This window comes from Microcaecilia unicolor, chromosome 2, assembly GCF_901765095.1.
Source record: "Microcaecilia unicolor chromosome 2, aMicUni1.1, whole genome shotgun sequence".
NCBI lineage: Eukaryota > Metazoa > Chordata > Amphibia > Gymnophiona > Siphonopidae > Microcaecilia > Microcaecilia unicolor.
Genome location: NC_044032.1, coordinates 354,615,418 through 354,635,647, shown reverse-complemented (window position 1 = coordinate 354,635,647; position 20,230 = coordinate 354,615,418). Strand labels below are relative to the sequence as shown.

The following is a 20,230-nucleotide window of genomic DNA, read 5'->3' as shown; positions in this document are numbered from 1 at the left end:
TTTCTGCTAGCTGTCTACAGGCTGCAATATAATAATTTTATGATGATTTATTAGCTTTGTCCAAATGCAAAATAAATGACCACCTCTTCATTTTATGCTCATCCCACTGCAGTACTCAAGACTTCTCAATTAACATGCTGATACCAATTTTTTTAAAGATTTTTTTGTTGTTGTTTCTTTGGCAAATGATAGACAAAAGATTTAACTTCACAATACTAATGTAGGAAATATTCTTATTAAATGAATGCAATAGGAATAGCACATCCCCGAGGAGGAATACAACTGATGTGACAAAGAAACATTATATAACCAATAATGTATTACATCGATCACTTACAAATAAAACCAAACAATGTCATCACACAAAATACATTTTATTCAATTAGCTTCTCCCTGCTCTGTAATCAGCCACTGAATAAAATACCATTTTACCAACATTCTATTTAGGAAGCTATGAAAACTGAAAAACAACATGACATGCTCAAACCTCAAGATTTTAGTATTTTTTAAAAATGTATATTTAGATTTTGCTTACACCTTTTCAGTAGCAGCTCAAGGTGAGTTACATTCAGGTAGACTAGGTATACTGCTTTCAGGTTTTTACATACCCTAAAAAAGAATACCAAAAGATCACCAAAATATTATACACTAAACTAAACCTTTATGACATTCCAAGCAGCTTAGTCATTTCCCATTACTAAAAGTAGAGGAGTGTGGTAGCCGTGTTAGTCCACTCTTAAGGTTATCAATAGAAATCAAACAAAATAAAACATGGAAAAGAAAATAAGATGATACCTTTTTTATTGGACATAACTTAATACATTTCTTGATTAGCTTTCGAAGGTCACCCTTCTTCGTCAGATCGAAAATAAGCAAATGTGCTAGCTGACAGTGTATGTAAGTGAAAACATTCAAGCATTACTATGACAGTCTGACAGGGTGGGAGGATGGGGGTGGGTAGGAGGTATGCATGGGGACATCAAAGCATATCATTGATATTCTAACAGGATGGATGTGGATAGGTGAGGGGTGGGGTGATCAACAGAGACATACAGCTTTATGGTTTATAATGGGCTAGGAACCCCAGATCCTTGTTAAGTCCTTTCTGTTGGGTGTTAAAATATTCAATCATTCTGACTTCAAAGGTCTTACGTTCTTGTATGGTTTTAAAGTTACCTTTCAGGATTCTCACTGTGAAGTAGGGCTCCCACCCCTGTTGGTCAGCATTTTACAGGACCAGGACACTGTACTAGTGACTTCACAGCGATTTCAGAGATAAGAGACTGATCGTTTGACGTTGTGTCAATACTCTTTTGGCATCTCTGATAGAGCTGTTTTTCTAAAGTGATCTCCTATGTATGTGAGTACTCATCCTTCTTTCATATATATATATATATATTTTTTTTTTTTTTTTTTAATTTGGTGATTTCTGTCATTCATCCATCATTGTTTAAAATATTTTTTTCATCATTTTTTCACTTTTTAAGGAAATTTCAGTTCATCTCAGCACATACCCAATATTATCAATTTAACTTGTGAGTAAAGGATTGTTGTATAGCCCCTGAAGCAGCCCTGTCGGGCGAAACACAGCCTGTGTCGGGCTATTTATGTATATATAACTTCAGGTTTTAATAATAAATTACTGTTTTATTTTTGCGATCTGCTTCATTTGTTTAACCGCATTGAGCCTGCCATGAGTGGGAAAGCGCGGGGTACAAATGTAACAAAAAAAATAGCCACACGCTAATTTCCCAATTAGTGAGTGGCCATTTCTGCGGGAGTCCTTACCTTCACCTATTTTGTAGGCACTAAGGGCTCCTGCTCTAACCTCATGATAAATCGGGCAACAAGCAGCAATGTGCCCACGCTACTCGATTAGTACAGGGCACACCTAAGCCACCCACTGACACGTCTCCCGTGCTAAAAAACAAACTTTTTTAGTGCGGGATTAGCACATAGTAATAGTACATACTTGCAGAACATCTCAGCGTGTTGTGCAGCAGTGCGTTTGAGCACTTGGTAGGCACACACTAGTGCCTACCATAGCTTAGAAAAAGGACCCCAATGACTTATATTCAATGCAATAGCTAATCCATAATCCAAAGGGAAATCATTTGGAGCCTTAGAGCTTGCCCCATCCGTCTCCAACTCAGTATTGGAAAACCAACTCAGTGCTGGGGGGGAAAAAAAGAGCTAACATAATTCAGGAAAGAACTGGCTGCAATAAAAAGGGCCCTCCCAAAGATTCAACTAGACAATAATCCATGCCCCCTCTCACAAGGAATTAAGCAACCCAGGAATAAATGGATTACTGTGGGCTCTGGCAGGGTATGACCTGTTACCCCAAAGGATATCCATGAAAAATGCTTTCTACGACTTGGAAAACAATGATGCAAAAATAGAAACTACAGTGATATCAATAAAAAGTACCATACAATGCATTATAAATCCCTCAGGCAATGTGCTCAAAACCAAAAATTGCTACTGCTGAGAAACTCATACAAAAGTGTTGCCATACTGGGACAGACCAAAGGTCCATCAAGCCCAGTATCCCGTTACCAACAGTGGCCAATCCAGGTCACAAGTACCTGGCAAGTTCCCAAAACACAATACGTTTTAGGAGTGGCCTAGTGGTTAGGGTGGTGGACTTTGGTCCTGGGGAACTGAGGAACTGAGTTTGATTCCCACTTCAGGCACAGGCAGCTCCTTGTGACTCTGGGCAAGTCACTTAACCCTCCATTGCCCCATGTAAGCCGCATTGAGCCTGCCATGAGTGGAAAAGCGCGGGGTACAAATGTAACAAAAAATAAATAAAAATAAATAAGCAGTGGAGTTTCCCAAGTCCATTTTAATAATGGCTTATGGACTTTTCTTCTAGGAAGCTAGTTAAACCTTTTTTAAACCGCGCTAAGCTCCATAAGTAGAGGGATTACAGTACAATGGACAAAAAAAAAAAAAAGAAAGGTTAAATGATTCCCGGTCCTCAGCTAGCAGGAACACAGAACCAAACTATTTGTAAAAAAAATCAGAGAATGTAAGAAGTCTAAAACAGATGCTATTATCCATTTGAGAACAACCAACCTGCCTGGAAATAACTTCTCTACAGATCAAAGAGTCTTCCAAGCTTTGGGAGATAGACAAACCCATAGTTAATACTATAGCATTTTCAGAAGTCCTGCCTATTTATGGTAAAGGAGGTGAGAGGCTGTACCACACAACTGCATGGCTCCAAACCTGGTGTACCCAGGACTGTTTTAGATACATAGGTGGCTACAGCAATAAAGAGAACAAGTAATAATCCATCATTCCAGTATAGCACCTTTCTGTGGCAGGAAAAAGAATCCTATGTGGAAAAACTCCATGTGTGTCCAGGTGGAAGGGGGTGGCAGGCAGGAGACAATTTCAGGCTATCACCCCCCTCCCCCAAACAAAAGTAATATAGTAGTGGTAAAATAAGAAATATGATCTCAATACAATTAGCTGTAACAAAGAGGAAAATGGGACCAAAATAAAAGCTTTACAGAACAATTTAAAAATTGACAGATGGCTAGGAGCCACTAGGATAAAAATGTATGACAACTTGCTATCATAGTCAATGTTGCTCTTTCAATACACATTTAAAAGAGTATAAGAACATTAACCAGACACAAACTATTTTGAACCAATCAAAAATTCACTCAATTTAACTTGTTTTATGAAGACATAACCCAGAATGGTGAGAGGTAAAATAAAATCTTTACCCTTAGTTATCAGGCATGTTAGTTTATTAAGTATCAAACTGATACTAGACAAATGTTTTATCACTGCTCAAAGCTGGGGTGGCAGTTCACCAGACAGTAAAAAACTTTAAAAGCTATGAAGGGTTTCTGGATTTTTTTTTTAATTTATTATAGGCAGTGAGATTCATTACATCAAATATTTATAGGATTTGAATTTGATCTGATATATTAATGTTATGCCCTTGATAATACATGTCAAGATTATAGTAAGGAAAAGGAAAGACAACCTTGGAACCTTTAACAAAGCAGGATGGGATCTGCAATTTGCTGGATTAGCAGCTGTGGGTAGTGTTGCCTCTCATCAGATGCTGCTGTAAGGAGGGAGTAGGGTAAGGATGCTTGATTAGGGCTAGATGTTTCACTGCTCTCTGATGTAAGACCTTTGCTTCATCAGTCCAAAAATGAAGGCGCCCTTAGTCTTCTGTGCGCGTTCAATTCACTTAGCATAACTGGCTTACTGCTGGGGAATTCTACTTGCAAATGTGAGGTTTCGAGTCAGACCCCTGAAGTGGTTGAGAAGTAGAAGTAGTAACTCCTGAAGGGGATGCCTCAGGAATGCAGCCAGGTACCCTTCAAGACAGGGGTCGCGTGATATGATGAGAGGGGAAGATATGTTTCCCTGTTGCTTTAAGGGCCACATCTACAACTAACTCCATACTGAGTATTTAATGATAGTTACTCTCCCTGAAATACCCTTACACATCTCAACTACAGTGCATGGACAGATTCCTTAACATAGTAGATGGATAAAGACAAGCAGAAGCCTACTGAAAACAAGACAGCAGATGCACCTCATGTGGGTCTGCTTTGAGGGTGGATAATGCGTTGATTAAGGAACTTAAAGATTTTGTGGTCAAGACTTTGGCCAGCACATTTGATAAGATCATAGGTAATTATGTTTTTGTTTATTCATTTATGGAGGTAAATAAGAGGATTGGTAAGATGGAGCAGACAATTTCTACAGAGAATAAAATCTACACAGTTCTCACAGGAAATGCTCCTCTATGTATCCCAGGATGAGAGACTGTACTTATTCTCAAATGCTTCCAGACAAAGCAACCAATGTTTCATCAAGATCCCTGAAATCAGTGAATGACTGTGAACTCCCTGGGCGGCTCGAAAACTGGTTGGTGGAATAGCTGTATATAAATGGGACAGAACCTGGGAGAGAACATAAAATCTACTGAGAGAAAAATGAAAATAGATTTTAAAATCTTTATACCGAGACCTTCCTCTGCTGTCAGAGCACAGTATATAGCCACATAGGCAGTGCTGAACATAGCCATCAATGAATACAAAAGGAGGTCCACACATCATAATTTAGATTGTATAGATTTGAGAAAAAGCCCAAGAACTGCAAACCTAACAAAGGCCAGAATGGGCCCTAGACCACTTTGTGCCATCTGCATTAAGAAAGGAGTTGTAATTAATAAGATAGAAGAGATAAACCAAAAGTTTAGACATTTTTACCCCTCTGCCTGGACTGTCAGAAAAATCCAAACGGAAATTTGGTAGGTTCCTCTGTCCAAAATTACAGGTCCAGATGGCCTGGGTAGCAAATTCTATAAATTTTTGCAAGACCAGGTGCCTATGCCCCTAGCAGAAAAGTTTCCACAAGTATGTGAGGCCAATATCACATTGATTTTGAAACCTGGAAAGGAGTCGCTCAACCGCCCTTCTAGACACCCGTATCTTTGCTAGCTGTATATAAATCTTTGCCAAAATTTGGCAAATTGAAAGAAGTGTTTCTATCCCTGGTGGTGGTGGAAGAAGTGCAGTTCATGTGCAATAGGTATACGATCTTTAACCTGAGAAGAGTGCTTATGCTATGAAACACTGACAGACAAAAATGGCCTTTATAGATCAGCTTTGAAAAAGAGAAGCTTTTGATACAGTCCACTAATCTTACTTAAGATACTGTAGCTTTATGGAGCTGAAGGGTATTTTTTTTGTCAGCAGTGCAGGTACTTCACATTAATCGTAAAGAGAACACACTGCAAACTAAGGGAATTTTTTAAATGCTAACTTTATATTGGGGCAACAGTTGGATTATTTTCTGTTTCTTTAGTAGAAGGGGATTAGTTTATTTATCACACTTTATTGTAATTCTTTTTTAAGAAAAGCTTTTTTTTTATTTGCTCTAAGGCTTCCAGGGCATTCTTTCTTTAACCTCCAGTTCAAAGGAGGAGGAATCACTTCTGAGGTGTTACTGTAGTTCCCTTCATTACCACCTTAACTGATACTGGCCCTCGTCTTCCAAATCATGCCAAAGAGGTCCATTCACCAATTAGTTGAATTGAGTTAGATAAATGACTTTGGTATTGGTTAGAAGGGATATAATATTTGATGATGACTCAACATTAACAGATGCTGTTAATAGTTAATCATAGTATCTTATTAGTCAGACTGAAGTCATTAGGTACAGCTAGATGTGTTTTTGCATAGTTTGGGTCTTACTTGGGTCAGCAGCACTCATGTAGAATATCACTCTGATTATTCTAAATAGATGGACATTTCCTCTTGGGTTCCAAAAGGCTCTGCCTTGTCTGCTATGTTATTTCTGCTACGTTATTTAACATCTACATTGTGCTGTTTGCAATTTATTTATGTAATTTATATCCCACATTATCCCAGCAACCAGTGAAATCACATCATATAGAATATATAAGAACATAAGAATAGCCATACTGGGTCAGACCAATGAACCATCTAGCCCAATATCCTGTTTCCACCAGTGGCTTATCCAGGTCACCAGTATCTGGCAGAAACCCAAATAGTAACAACATTCAATACTACCAATCCCAGGGCAAGCAGTGGCTTCCCCATGTCTCTCTCAATAGCAGACTATGAACTTTTCCTCCAGGAACTTGTTCAAACCTTTTTTTAAACCCAGATACATTAACTGCTGTTACCACATCCTCCAACAGTGAGTTCCAGAGCTTAGCTATTCGTTGAGTGAAAAAATATTTCCTCCTATTTGTTTTTAAAGCATTTCTGTGTAACTGAATGTCCCCTAGACTCTGTACTTTTTGAAAGAGTAAGAAAAAAAGGGAAAATTAGGTTCTTACTGTGATAATTTTCTTTCCTTTAGTCATAGCAGATGCAGCCATTACAGATGGGTTGTGTCCATCAACCAGCAGAGGGAGATAGAGAGCACACTTTTTTCAGTGCCTCATACCAGCTTGCTCCACTGCCTCTCTTCAGTATTTGAAGCTTCCAAAGCAGTATGGCAAACCGCAATGGGAATAACAGAAGCTTTCCTCACAGCGAACGATGGCCCTACAACAAAGGGCATTAACTCAGAACGGAGGGAATGAAACATCCTCCCGGAGGGCATAAACTCATCCTCCACTGAGACATAACTGGAGGGAATAAACTCATCCTCCAAAACATGAAACTGGAGGAAATTAAGCCATCTTCCTTTAATTGAACAAGAATCCTGAAGACCGTTTTCCGACTTTCTCCCAAGGACGGAATCTACAGGAAACACGAATAGAACCTGAAATAGATTTAGCAGCAGATAGCATCAGACAGGGAGGGATCATGGCTGCATCTGCTATGACTAAAGGAAAGAAAATTATCACGGTAAGAACCTAATTTTCCCTTCCTTGTCATCAAGCAGATGCAGCCATTACAGATGGGATGTATCAAAGCAATCCCTAGATAGGGTAGGAACAAGCCACACCACGCACCAGCACTTGCGCTCCAAAATGTGCGGCCCTCCTGGCAGCCACATCCAGCCTGTAATGTTGGGCAAAAGAGAGCTTAGAAGCCCATGTTTCTGCACTACAAATCTCTTGAAGAGAGAGTGCTCCAGTTTCAGCCCAAGAAGAGGAAAATCCTCTAGTGGAATGCGCCTTAAAGGCATCAGGCAGAGGCCGGCCGGCAAGCAAATAAGCTGAAAAGATAGATTCTTTAAGCCAGCGGGCAATAGTGGCTTTAGACGCTGGAGACCCTCTGCGAGGACCTGATAGCAAAACAAACAGATGATCAGAGGTCCTGAAAGAGTTACTAACTCGCAGATACTGCAGCAGAGTCCTGCGCACATCCAACAGGTGCAATTGCCCAAAAGATTCTGGAAACTCCTCCTCGACAAAGGAGGGCAAGAAAATAGGTTGGTTTAGGTGAAACGCCGAAACCACCTTAGGCAAGAAGGAAGGCACGGTCCGAACCGTGACCCCGGACTCTGAAAACTGCAGAAAAGGGTCTCTACAGGACAGCACCTGGAGCTCTGACACCTGTCTCGCCGAAGTAATGGCCACTAACAAGACGGCCTTCAGTGTCAAATCTTTCTCTGAAGCCCGCCGAAGCGGTTCAAAGGGAGCACCCTGAAGGGCCTTCAGCACTAGCCCCAGGTTCCAAGCTGGACAAGGTGCACGCACGAGAGGACGGAGCCGAAGCACCCTTCTAAGAAACCGTGCCACATCCGCATGAGCAGCTAAAGACACGCCTTCAACCTTGCCACGTAGGGAGGCCAATGCTGCCACTTGCACCCGTAGGGAATTATAGGCCAAGCCTTTTTGTACACCATCCTGCAAAAAGTCCAGAATCGGCGAGACAGGAGCCCGCAGGGGTGTGATCTCTCTGGAAGCACACCAGACTTCAAACTGGCGCCAAATCCTGGCATAAGCCACGGAAGTGGAACGCTTGCGGGCTTGCAGGAGAGTGGTAATTACTTTATTGGAATAGCCTCTGCCTCTCAATTGCGCCCTCTCAATCGCCAGGCCATAAGACCAAATCGGCTGGCGTCCTCCATGGTCACCGGACCCTGTGACAACAGGTTGGGAACCAGAGGTAACTGAAGGGGATCCACTACGAGCATCTGTCGGAGGTCCGCATACCAAGGCCTCCTGGGCCAATCCGGGGCGACGAGAACCATTCCTCCTGGATGCAGCCGAATCCGTAGAAGCACTCGCCCTATCAAGGGCCATGGAGGGAACACATGCAGTAGGCCCTGAGGCCAGGGTTGAGCCAAGGCATCCAACCCCGCTGAGCGAGGATCTCTCAGTCTGCTGAAGAAGCACGGGACTTTGGCATTGGAGCTTGTCGCCATTAGATCCATCACGGGCTTGCCCCACTTGGCACATATCTGCAGGAACACTTCGTCTGCAAGTTCCCACTCCGCTGGATCGATCTGATGCCTGCTTAGATAATCGGCTTGCACGTTGCTCTGACCTGCAATGTGAGCTGCCGACAGAAACTGTAGATGCAGCTCGGCCCAGTGGCAAATTTGTTCGGCCTGCGCGGCTAGAGCTCTGCACTGAGTGCCGCCTTGTCAATTTATGTAGGCCACTGCTGTCGTGTTGTCCGACATCACTCTGACAGCCAGTCCTTCCAGGGTCACTTGAAAGGCCAGAAGCGCCTGAAACACCGCTTTCAACTCTAGGCGGCTGATGGACCACTCCGACTCCTCGGGTGCCCATAGACCCTGGGCATGCTTCCCCTTGCAATGTGCGCCCCAGCCTTTCAGGCTGGCATCTGTCACCACTAGGCACCAATCGGGGAGCACCAGCGGCATTCCTCGCCAGAGCATGCTGTCTGAGAGCCACCACTCCATGCTGAGTCTGGCCGCAGGGAGCCAAGAGAGTCTGCATTGGTAATCCTGAGATACTGGAGACCATCTTTGGAGTACAGCATACTGTAGAGGTCTCAGGTGCGCTCTCGCCCAGGGCACCAATTCCATGGTGGCCGTCATCGATCCAAGCAGCTGGACAATGTCCCAAGCTCGTGGGCGGGGCATCCTCAGGAGCAGACGGACCTGATTCTGAAGCTTGCACCGCCTTTGCTCAGGTAGGTACACATACCCCGAGGCTGTGTCAAACCTGGCCCCCAAATATTCTAGAGACTGCGAGGGGGTCAGGTGACTTTTGGCCAAATTGACGACCCAGCCCAGAGATTGAAGTACTGAGACCACTCTGGCTGTTACATGCTGACTCTCTGCAGCAGAGTTTGCTCGAATGAGCCAGTCGTCCAGGTACGGGTAAACCCGAATACCCTCTCGCCTTAGAAAGGCAGCTACTACCACCATAACCTTCGAAAAGGTGCGGGGAGATGTGGCGAGGCCAAAAGGCACGGCCTGGAACTGGAAATGCTTTCCCATCACCGCAAACCTCAGAAACTTCTGGTGCGGGGGCCAAATTGGAATGTGCAAGTAAGCTTCTTTCAGGTCCAGAGACGTGAGAAACTCTCCTGGCTGTACCGCCGCAATGACGGAGCACAGGGTTTCCATGTGAAAATGCCGCACTCTCAGGGACTTGTTTAATTCTTTTAAGTCCAGAATAGGGCAAAAAGACCCTCCTTTTCGCGGCACCACAAAGTAGATGGAGTAGCGGCCGCAGCTGTGTTCGGCGGCAGGTACCGGGGACACTGCCCCTATCTGAATCAGACCTTGTAAAGTCTCCTCTACCACCGCCCGTTTGGCAGCAGAACCGCATCGGGACTCCACAAACACGTCTCTTACAGGGGCGTCGATTTCTATTCTGTAACCGTCTCTGATCAGGTCCAAAACCCACTGATCTGAGGAAATGTTGGCCCACTCCTCGGCAAAGAGGGAAAGACGTCCTCTGATGACAGGACTCGAGGAGAGGGCCGGCGTACCATCATTGAGAGAGTCGCCCCTGAACTCCAGGCCTTGAGCCAGTGGCTGCGGAATGTTTGTCCGAGAGAAAGGAGTTCCTCTGCTGAAAACGGGCACGAGAAGTGAACCCAGCAGAACGCCCCGGGCGGTACCTTCGAGCTTCACGGAAGCGAGGTCTGTAAGAGGAGTGGACCGCCGCACCCTTAGAGGAAGGCCGAGACCTATCTTCGGGCAAGGGCTGGGGTTTAGCCTCACCCAGCCCCTTCACAATTTTCTCCAACACCTCACCAAACAGGAGAAGGCCTTGAAAGGGCAACTTCACCAACCTTTGCTTAGAGGCCATGTCCGCCGCCCAATGCCGTAGCCAAAGAAGACGGCGAGCCGCCACTGCTACTGCCGTGTGTTTAGCCGAAGCTCTGACAATATCATAAAGGGCGTCAGCAAGAAAGGACAAGGCCGACTCCATCCGCGGAGCCACATCTGAAAAGGGCTCCGCTCCATCACCGGGCTGTTCCACTGCCTGTTGCAACCAAGCCAGGCAGGCTCTAGCAGCATAACAACTGCATGCAGACGCCCGAATAGTGAGACCTGCAATTTCAAATGACCGTTTAAGTGCTGATTCCAATCTATGGTCTTGAATATCCTTCAGGGCAACACCTCCTTCAACAGAGAGGGTAGTTCTCTTTGTCACAGCTGTGACTAGGGCATCCACTTTAGGCATAGCAAAGCGAGTATAATTGCCCCATAGCCCTGGAAACTTTCAAAGGTCCCTCGGGGTCAGCCCATAGAGCCGAAATAAGCTCTTGGATGGAGTCATGCAAAGGAAAGGCTCGAGCAGGCTTTTTGGTACTAGCCATCCTAGGATTCACAGAGGAGGCTGTGCCACTGGCAGGATCCTCAATAGAGAGAGCCTGCAGGGCATCAGAAATAAGCGCTGGCAGCTCATCACGGTGGAAAATCCTCACCATGGAGGAATCGTCCAGATCCTGAGTCACTTCTGCACCAGACTCTGGCTCCTCAGACCATGAAGGCCTGCCAGAGGCCTCCGAATCCTCGCAGCCCGACCACGGGGGGGGGGGGGGGGGGGGGGAGGGAGGTGCAGCACTCTCTGAAGGGGAGATCAGTATCCATACCTAGTAATGTTCCAAAGAGGAAAGTTTTTAACATTTTACAAAACACCAAGTAATCACACTGACTTCTAATTGACGTCATCAAGAAGTTCCAACTTTTTGTGCCGATAAGCAAATCTCGCTATAAGATCTGATTTGTAAACAAGTTTCTTACAGCTTAGATAATGAAGTACTAGATAATCTCTAGCCCCAACAACAGCATTATATGGCGGAAGAAGGGAAAATTAGGTTCTTACCTTGGTAATTTTCTTTCCTTTAGTCATAGCAGATGAAGCCATTACGTATGGGTTATGTCCATCAACCAGCAGGGGAGATAGAGAGCACTCAAACTTTCACAGTGCCCTCTTGGCCAGCTAGCTCCACTGCCTCTTCAGTATTTGAAGCTTCCAAAGCAGTATGGCAAACCGCAATGGGAATCACAAGAGCTTTCCTCACAGCGAACGATGGCCCATCACAAGGGCATGAACTCATAAAGGAGGGAATGCACATCCTCCTGGAGGGAATAAACTCATCCTCCTTATTGTATAAGTGGAGGGGAACACACGCGCCTCCTGGAGGGAATCACACATCCTCCCAACACACTGGAGGGAATGAACTCATCCTCATATTTATAGAACTGGAGGGGAACACACGCGCCTCCTGGAGGGAATGAACACATCCTCCTAAATTTAAACTGAACATGAATCCTGAAGATTGTTTTCCAACTTTCTCCCAAGGAAGGAACTTCAGGAAATTAGAACAGAACCTGAAAAACAGATTCACAGCATACAGACAATCATACAGGGAGGGCTCATGGCTTCATCTGCTATAACTAAAGGAAAGAAAATTACCAAGGTAAGAACCTAATTTTCCCTTCCTTGTCATCAAGCAGATGAAGCCATTACGTATGGGATGTAACAAAGCAATCCCTAGATAGGGTGGGAACAAGCCACACCACGCGCTAGCACTTGTGCACCAAAACGCGCATCCCTCCTGGCAGCCACATCCAGCCTGTAATGTCGGGCAAAGGAGAGCTTAGAAGCCCATGTTGCTGCACTGCATATCTCTTGAAGAGAGAGTGCTCCAGTTTCAGCCCAAGAGGAAGAAATCGCTCTAGTAGAATGTGCCTTAAAGGCTACAGGCGGAACCCTGCCGGCCAGCAGATAAGCTGAAAAGATAGTTTCTTTGAGCCAGCGGGCAATAGTGGCTTTAGACGCTGGAGACCCTCTGCGAGAACCGGATAGCAAAACAAACAGATGATCAGAAGTCCTGAAAAAGTTAGTAACTCGCAGATACTGCAGCAGAGTCCTGCGCACATCCAAAAGGTGCAGCTGCCCAAAAGATTCTGGAAACTCTTCCTCTGAAAAAGAGGGCAAGAAAATAGGCTAGTTTAGGTGAAAGGCTGAAACCACCTTAGGCATAAAGGAAGGCACGGTCCGAACCGTGACTCCGGACTCTGAAAATTGCAGAAATGGGTCTCTACAGGACAGCGCCTGGAGCTCTGACACCCGTCTCGCCGAGGTAATGGCCACCAGAAAAACGGCCTTCAGTGTCAAGTCTTTCTCCGATGCTCGCCGAAGCGGCTCAAAAGGAGATGCCTGCAGGATTTTCAAAACTAGCCCCAGGTTCCAAGCTGGACAGGGTGCTCGCACTGGAGGTCGGAGCCGAAGCACCCCTCTAAGAAACCGTGCCACATCTGGGTGAGCAGCCAAAGACACGCCTTCCACCTTACCACGAAGGGAGGCCAACGCTGCCACCTGCACCCGCAGGGAATTATAGGCCAAGCCTTTTTGTACACCTTCCTGCAAAAAGTCCAGAATCGGCGAGACAGGAGCCCGCACTGGAACAATGGCTCTGGAAGCACACCAAGACTCAAACAGGCACCAAATCCTGGCATAAGCCACGGAAGTGGACCGCTTGCGGGCTTGCAGGAGAGTGGAAATAACTTTATTGGAATAACCTTTATCCCTCAATTGCGCCCTCTCAATAGCCATGCCGTAAGACCAAAGCGGCCGGCGTCCTCCATGGCTACCGGTCCCTGAGTCAACAGGTTCGGTACCAGAGGTAACAGCAGAGGAGCCTCCAGGAGCATCTGTCGGAGGTCTGCATACCAAGGTCTCCTTGGCCAATCCGGGGCGATGAGGACCACTTCTCCTGGGTGCAGCCGAATCCGCAAGAGCAGGCGCCCTATCAAGGGCCATGGAGGAAACACATAAAGTAGACCCGGAGGCCAGGGTTGAGCCAAGGCATCCAACCCCGCCGAGCGAGGATCTCTCCGTCTGCTGAAGAAGCACGGGACTTTGGTATTGGCACTTGTCGCCATTAGATCCATCACGGGCTTGCCCCATTTGGCACAGATCTGCAGGAATACTTCGTCTGCCAGATTCCATTCTGCTGGATCGATCTGATGCCTGCTCAGATAATCGGCCTGCACATTGCTCTGACCTGCGATATGAGCTGCCGACAGACACTGAAGATGCAGCTCGGCCCAGTGGCAAATCAGTTCGGCCTGCACGGCTAGTGCTCTGCACCTTGTTCCGCCTTGTCGATTTATATAGGCCACCGTTGTCGTGTTGTCCGACATCACTCTGACAGCCAATCCTTCCAGGGTTACTTGAAAAGCCAGAAGCGCCTGAAACACCGCTTTCAACTCTAGGCGGTTGATGGACCACTCAGACTCCTCGGGTGTCCATAGACACTGGGCATGCTTCCCCTTGCAGTGTGCGCCCCAGCCCTTCAGGCTGGCATCTGTTACCACTAGGCACCAAACGGAGAGCGTCAGCGGCATTCCTCGCCGCAGCATGCTGTACGAGAGCCACCACTCCATGCTGAGACAGGCCGCAGGGAGCCAAGTAAGTCTGCATTGGTAATCCTGAGAAACAGGAGACCATCTCCGGAGTAGGGAATACTTTAGAGGTCTCAGGTGCGCTTTCGCCCAGGGTACCACTTCCATCGTGGCTGTCATCGATCCCAGCAGCTGGACAATGTCCCAAGCTCGCGGGCGGGGCATCCTCAGGAGCAGACGGACCTGATTCTGAAGCTTGCACCGCCTTAGCTCGGGTAGGAACACATAGCCCGAGACTGTGTCGAACCTGGACCCCAAAAACTCTAGAGATTGTGAAGGGGACAGGTGACTTTTGGCCATATTGACGACACAGCCTAGAGATACCAGTACTGAGACCACTCTGGCTGTAGCTTGTAAGCTCTCTGTTGCAGAGTCTGCTCTGATGAGCCAGTCGTCTAGGTACGGGTGAACCCTGATACCTTCTCACCTGAGAAAAGCAGCTACTACCACCATTACCTTCGAAAAGGTTCGGGGAGCTGTAGCGAGGCCAAAAGGCAAGGCCCTGAACTGGAAATGTTTTCCCAACACCGCAAACCTCAGAAACTTCTGGTGCGGGGGCCAAATCGGTATGTGCAAGTAAGCTTCTTTCAGGTCTAGAGACGTGAGAAACTCTCCTGGCTGAACTGCCGCAATGACGGAGCGCAGGGATTCCATGTGGAAATGCCACACTCTCAGGGACTTGTTCACTTCTTTTAAGTCCAGAATAGGGCAAAAGGACCCACCTTTTCGCGGCACCACAAAGTAGATGGCGTATCGGCCGCAGCCTTGCTCGGCGGGAGGCACCGGGGTCACTGCCCCTAACTGAATCAGACCTTGTAAATTCTCCTCCACCGCCGCCCGTTTGACGGCAGAACCGCATCGGGACTCCACAAACACGTCTCTTACTGGGGCGTTGAATTCTATTCTGTATCCATCTCTGATCAGGTCCAGAACCCACTGATCTGAGGAAATCTTGGCCCACTCCTCGACAAAGAGGGAAAGCCGTCCTCCGATGACAGGCATCGAGGAGAGGGCCGGTGCACCATCATTGAGAGGGTCGCCCCTGAACTCCTGGTCTTGAGCCACCGGCTGCGGAACGCTTGTCCGAGCGAAAGGAGTTCCTCTGCTGACCACGGGCACGTGAAGTGAACCCAGCAGAACGCCCCGGGCGGTACCTTCTAGCTTCACGGAAGCGAGGTCTGTACGAGGAATGGACCGCCTGGCCCTTAGAGGAAGGCCTCTGCCTATCTTCGGGCAAGCGCAGGGGTTTTGGATCACTCAGGCCTTTCACAATTTTCTCTAACTCCTCACCAAATAGGAGAAGTCCTTGAAAAGGCAACTTCACCAACCTTTGCTTAGAGGCCATGTCCGCTGCCCAGTGTCGTAGCCACAGACGACGGCGAGCCGCCACTGCTACTGCCATTTGTTTAGCCGAAGCTCTGACAAGGTCATAAAGGGCATCAGCCAGAAAGGACAAGGCCACCTCCATCCGCGGAGCCACATCCAAGAAGGGCTCCGCTCCATATCCGGGCTGAGCCACTGCCTGTTGCAGCCAAGCTAGGCAGGCTCTCACAGCATAACAGCTGCATGCAGACGCCCGAACAGTGAGACCTGCAATTTCAAAGGACCGTTTCAACGCTGTTTCCAGCCTACGGTCTTGAACGTCCTTCAGGGCAACACCTCCTTCAACAGGGAAGGTAGTTCTCTTTGTCACCGCAGTGACTAGGGCATCCACTGTAGGCATTTGAAAACGAGCCACATGTCCCTCACGCAGAGGGTATAACTGCCCCATAGCCCTGGAAACTCTCAAAGGTCCCTTGGGGTCCGCCCACTGAGCCGAAACAAGCTCTAGGATGGAGTCATGCAAAGGGAAGGCCCGAGCAGCTTTCTTGGTACTAGCCATCCTGGGATTACCCGAGGAGGCCATGCCACTGTCAGGATCTTCAATCGAGAGGGCCTGCAGGGTATCTGAAATAAGCGCTGGCAGCTCATCACGGTGGAAAATCCTCACCGCGGAGGGATCATCCAGATCCTGTGGTAAATCCGCACCTGACTCTGGTTCCTCAGACCAAGAACGTCTGTCAGAGTTCTCCGAATCCTCACACCCCGACCACGGGGGGGGAAAAAGGTGCACCACAATCTGAAGGGGAATTAACCCTTCTGCACTTATCTTTAGGCCAAGCATCCGGGAAAAAAACCTCACTGGGCAGTCCCAGGCCAGAATCCATCGGGGGGGCAATCAGAGGAGCCTCAGGCGACCCTTGAGGAAGGGCTCTTTTCATCATGTATGCTTTATGCAGCAAAAGCACAAAATCCAGGGAGAAAATCTCACCCTGGGCACCCACATCCTGTCTGGTGCTAGCCACTCCTGAAATAACCTCATCTCGAGGTGCCCCACCCGGCTCAGGTCTCTCCGTGTCCACGGAGGCCGCGCCATGCGGTGTAAGCAAAATGGCGCCCGCTGCCAGCTCGGAGCGGGAAGAAACATCGCTCGCCATGCTCGGGCCGGCTCCTACGCCAATACAGCACGATTTACAGAGCCCTGCTGCTGATTTGCGCTTGCCACAAGTGGAACAGCGCTTTACATTGTCCGCAGCCATCGCCAAAAAATGGCGGTAAAATCCAAAATGGCGGTTTCGCGCCAAAATCGTCCTGATCGCGGGCCCACCCCGGAGGAGTTGGAAAACACTCTTACCTCAAAGGATCTAGTGTACAACTACGATCCTGCTGAAAATCAGGTCAAAAACCTCTGTTCCAGCGTCTCTGCGTTTAAAAACGCGACGCGACTTTTTTTTTTTTTTTTTTTTTAAGCTGTGAGGAAAACAGAGGTATTGAAGACTCCGGAGGCTCAGATGAGTGGGAAAGGCAGGGAAAGGGCGAACCTATATGCCTGCATCCACTGTTGGTGGGTAAGGACAGGGAAAGCAAGGCAATATGTCCACATCCACAGAGGTATGGGTAAGGCAGGGAAAGGGCTAACCTATGTGCCTTTAAAGTGAAGCTGCTATAGCCTCCAACACCCTGGTTAACAACTGGCAAGCCAGGAACCACCTCCCGGCAGATTTTTCTGGAGCTCAAACAAGCTGCAGCCACCCTGCTAAGGGAGATAGAGAATACTGGAGAGGCAGTGGAGCTAGCTGGCCAAGAGGGCACTGTGAAAGTTTGAGTGCTCTCTATCTCCCCTGCTGGTTGATGGACATAACCCATACGTAATGGCTTCATCTGCTTGATGACAAGGAATGTATATTTTTCATTCTAGTAACCGGAAATAAAATGTCTATTCTAGTTTAAAAAGTTATGTTCAGCAAAGACAAAACAGAAACCAAAGAACCACCTCTGTTACAGTAAAATACAGTATTTACCATACTTGTTCTCCCATATCCTTTAGAAGACCTGCTGCATGGCATGGGAACAGTATGAGTCTTGTGTGGTCTGTATTGGTCACTGACCCCTGACGACGCTCAGGTGAGCGAAACATGGTCTGTGTAGGGTCAATGGCATTTGGTGAATGTGCATCCTTGCTGTGACCTTGAGGATTACAATATGTTGAAACTAGTTGGACACGGACAGTGAAATGAGTGTAGGAGAAAAAAAATGATCTAGCCAAGTTAATTGTGGAAAATACCCTTCCGGAATTTTGAGAGTGTTAGGAATCATCTATATGGGCTTGGATAGGGGTGATCCAGCCTTATGAATATACACCTCACGTTGGGACAAGCACCGAGATCTGCACGTTCTAATACAAGAGAATTGTCATGAGAAGCATAAAGATTTTTATTCTTCTCATTTCTTCATAATGTGCCATTTGATAACATTGTTTACATTATTTATATCATGGTTTATACTTGAAAAATATGGGATGATATATTGTGGTATGATGAGTGTTTGTGTGGAGTGTGAGTGTTGTGTGTTTGGTTTAAATACGTGTAACACATTGTATTAAGAATATTTGGTATATGATCCTATATAATAATTCTCACCACCAACGTTCTAATGTGTCTGCCTGTGTCCGTGGCGCCTTCGGAATTGCTGAGCTAGGCTCCGTAACCAGGCTGATGTCACTCACAGCTGATTCTCAGGCAGCTGAGCTAGGCTCCATAGCCAGGCTGATGTCATTCACAGCTGATTCTCAGGCAGCTGAGCTAGGCTCCATAGCCAGGCTGACGTCATTCACAGTTGATTCCCAGGCAGGGGGAGGAGTAGGGAAACACGCGTCGCAAGTGGCAGGGAGCGGCGCATCAAACAACGACCCTCCTCTCCCCTGCCCCCCCCCCCTGCCACCCATGTCTGCGACCCTCCTCTCCCCCTGCCCCCCCCCCCCCCGGCAGCCAACCATGTCCAGCGACACTACTCTCCCCCTGCCCCCCCTCCAGCCACCCAGGTTGTGTAAACAATTCTTTGGGGCAGGCAGGAAAGATCCCCGGTCCTGCCTACCCGATGCTGGCGCTAACGCTTCCCCCATTCCGGATCGCTGTTCAAAATGGCCAACGATACTTACAAGGGCGGCCTCCAAGACGTCAGCAGAAGTCTCGCAAGTCCGCCATTGGAAGTCTCGGTGGCCATTTTGAACACCGATCCAGCAGCGGGGGGAGCATCAGCGCCAGCGCCAACAGCAGGCAGGCAGGACCGGGGATCTTGCCTGCCTGCCTGCCCCGAAGAATTGGTTACACAACCTGGGTGGATGAAGGAGGGGCAGGTGAGAGAGCAGGGTCGTTGGACACGGGTGGCTGTAGGGGGGGGGGGCAGGGGGAGAGTAGGATCGCTGGACATGGGTGGCTGGAGGGGGGGGCACTCACTCTCTCTCTGTCTCTCACATACACTCTCTCTGACACACTCTCTAACAAAATCTCCATCTCTCTCACACACTCTCACTCTCTCTCTCTCTCTCTCTCTCTCTCTCTCAAACAAACACTCCGAGGAAAACCTTGCTAGCGCCCGTTTCATTTCCGACAGAAACGGGCCTTTTTTACTAGTTTATAATAAAGGTATCTGTATACATATGGTTGCAAAGGATTTGATGTTATATATTATAAAAAGGTAAGATCAAGGTTTTATTTAGCTCCTGCCTTTTACTTGGAATTTGGTTAGGAGGCTGAATAATTTTGATGTAGACTAAGACAAAGCTTTATAAATTAAAAGGGTCTGCCTGTGTTTGTCTGATAAACCGTTCATTATAAATCAGTATCCTGAAATAAGATGTTTATGTTGTGACTTGCACGTTGTTAACTAAGATCTAGTAAGTGACAGCAGCTATAGCACAGTTCCAATATCATCTTAAACTGAAGGAGAGAGAAAAAGAAAGTGCAGAACGAAGCAAGAGAGTAAGTGTTAAAGGGGGGTTGGTTGATAAACGAGACGTATCATACACGTAACACATTAACTTAGTACTGATACACTTATCTTGTTGAAGGAAGTTTCGTAGGCAGCTGTAAGAAGCATCACACGATATCACACATAGCAAATTAGCAGTAACAAATATATTGATGAAAAAAATCTTACATTACAAGTACTGATAAAAAAATGTACACATTTCTACAATATTCAGAATCAATGATTAGAGATAAACTGTTTGCATGAGCTGTCTTTGAGCTACATTTTTTAAAAAATGCATATGAACTACTGAATTATGCAATTTTATCCAACTATTGATCTGGGAGGTAGTGCGGCAGGCTGCCCTGTGATCAACAACTTCTTGTGCTCTAATACAATTGCTCTTGCATGTTCAAAAGTGAGTCATAAATACTATTGACTGGAGAAAACAACTACAATTCAAGCCATAGGAGTGCCAGCGTGATCAAGAATGACCGATCTCCTTTAATGCTTTTATAAGTCTCTGAAAAATTTCAATTTTTTCTATGTCTATCAAATTCAGCAATTAATAACAAAGCTGCACATGAAATAAATACCAAGAAACTAGATAATGGCATATAAATATCATTCT

General features: G+C 46.8%; 1 protein-coding gene across 1 annotated transcript in view; it reads right to left on the bottom strand.

The window, feature by feature from the left end:
- Positions 1–20,230, bottom strand: part of TNKS (tankyrase) — a 505,381-nt gene that overhangs the window by 398,939 nt on the left and 86,212 nt on the right. The gene's annotated exons all lie outside the window — the stretch shown is intronic.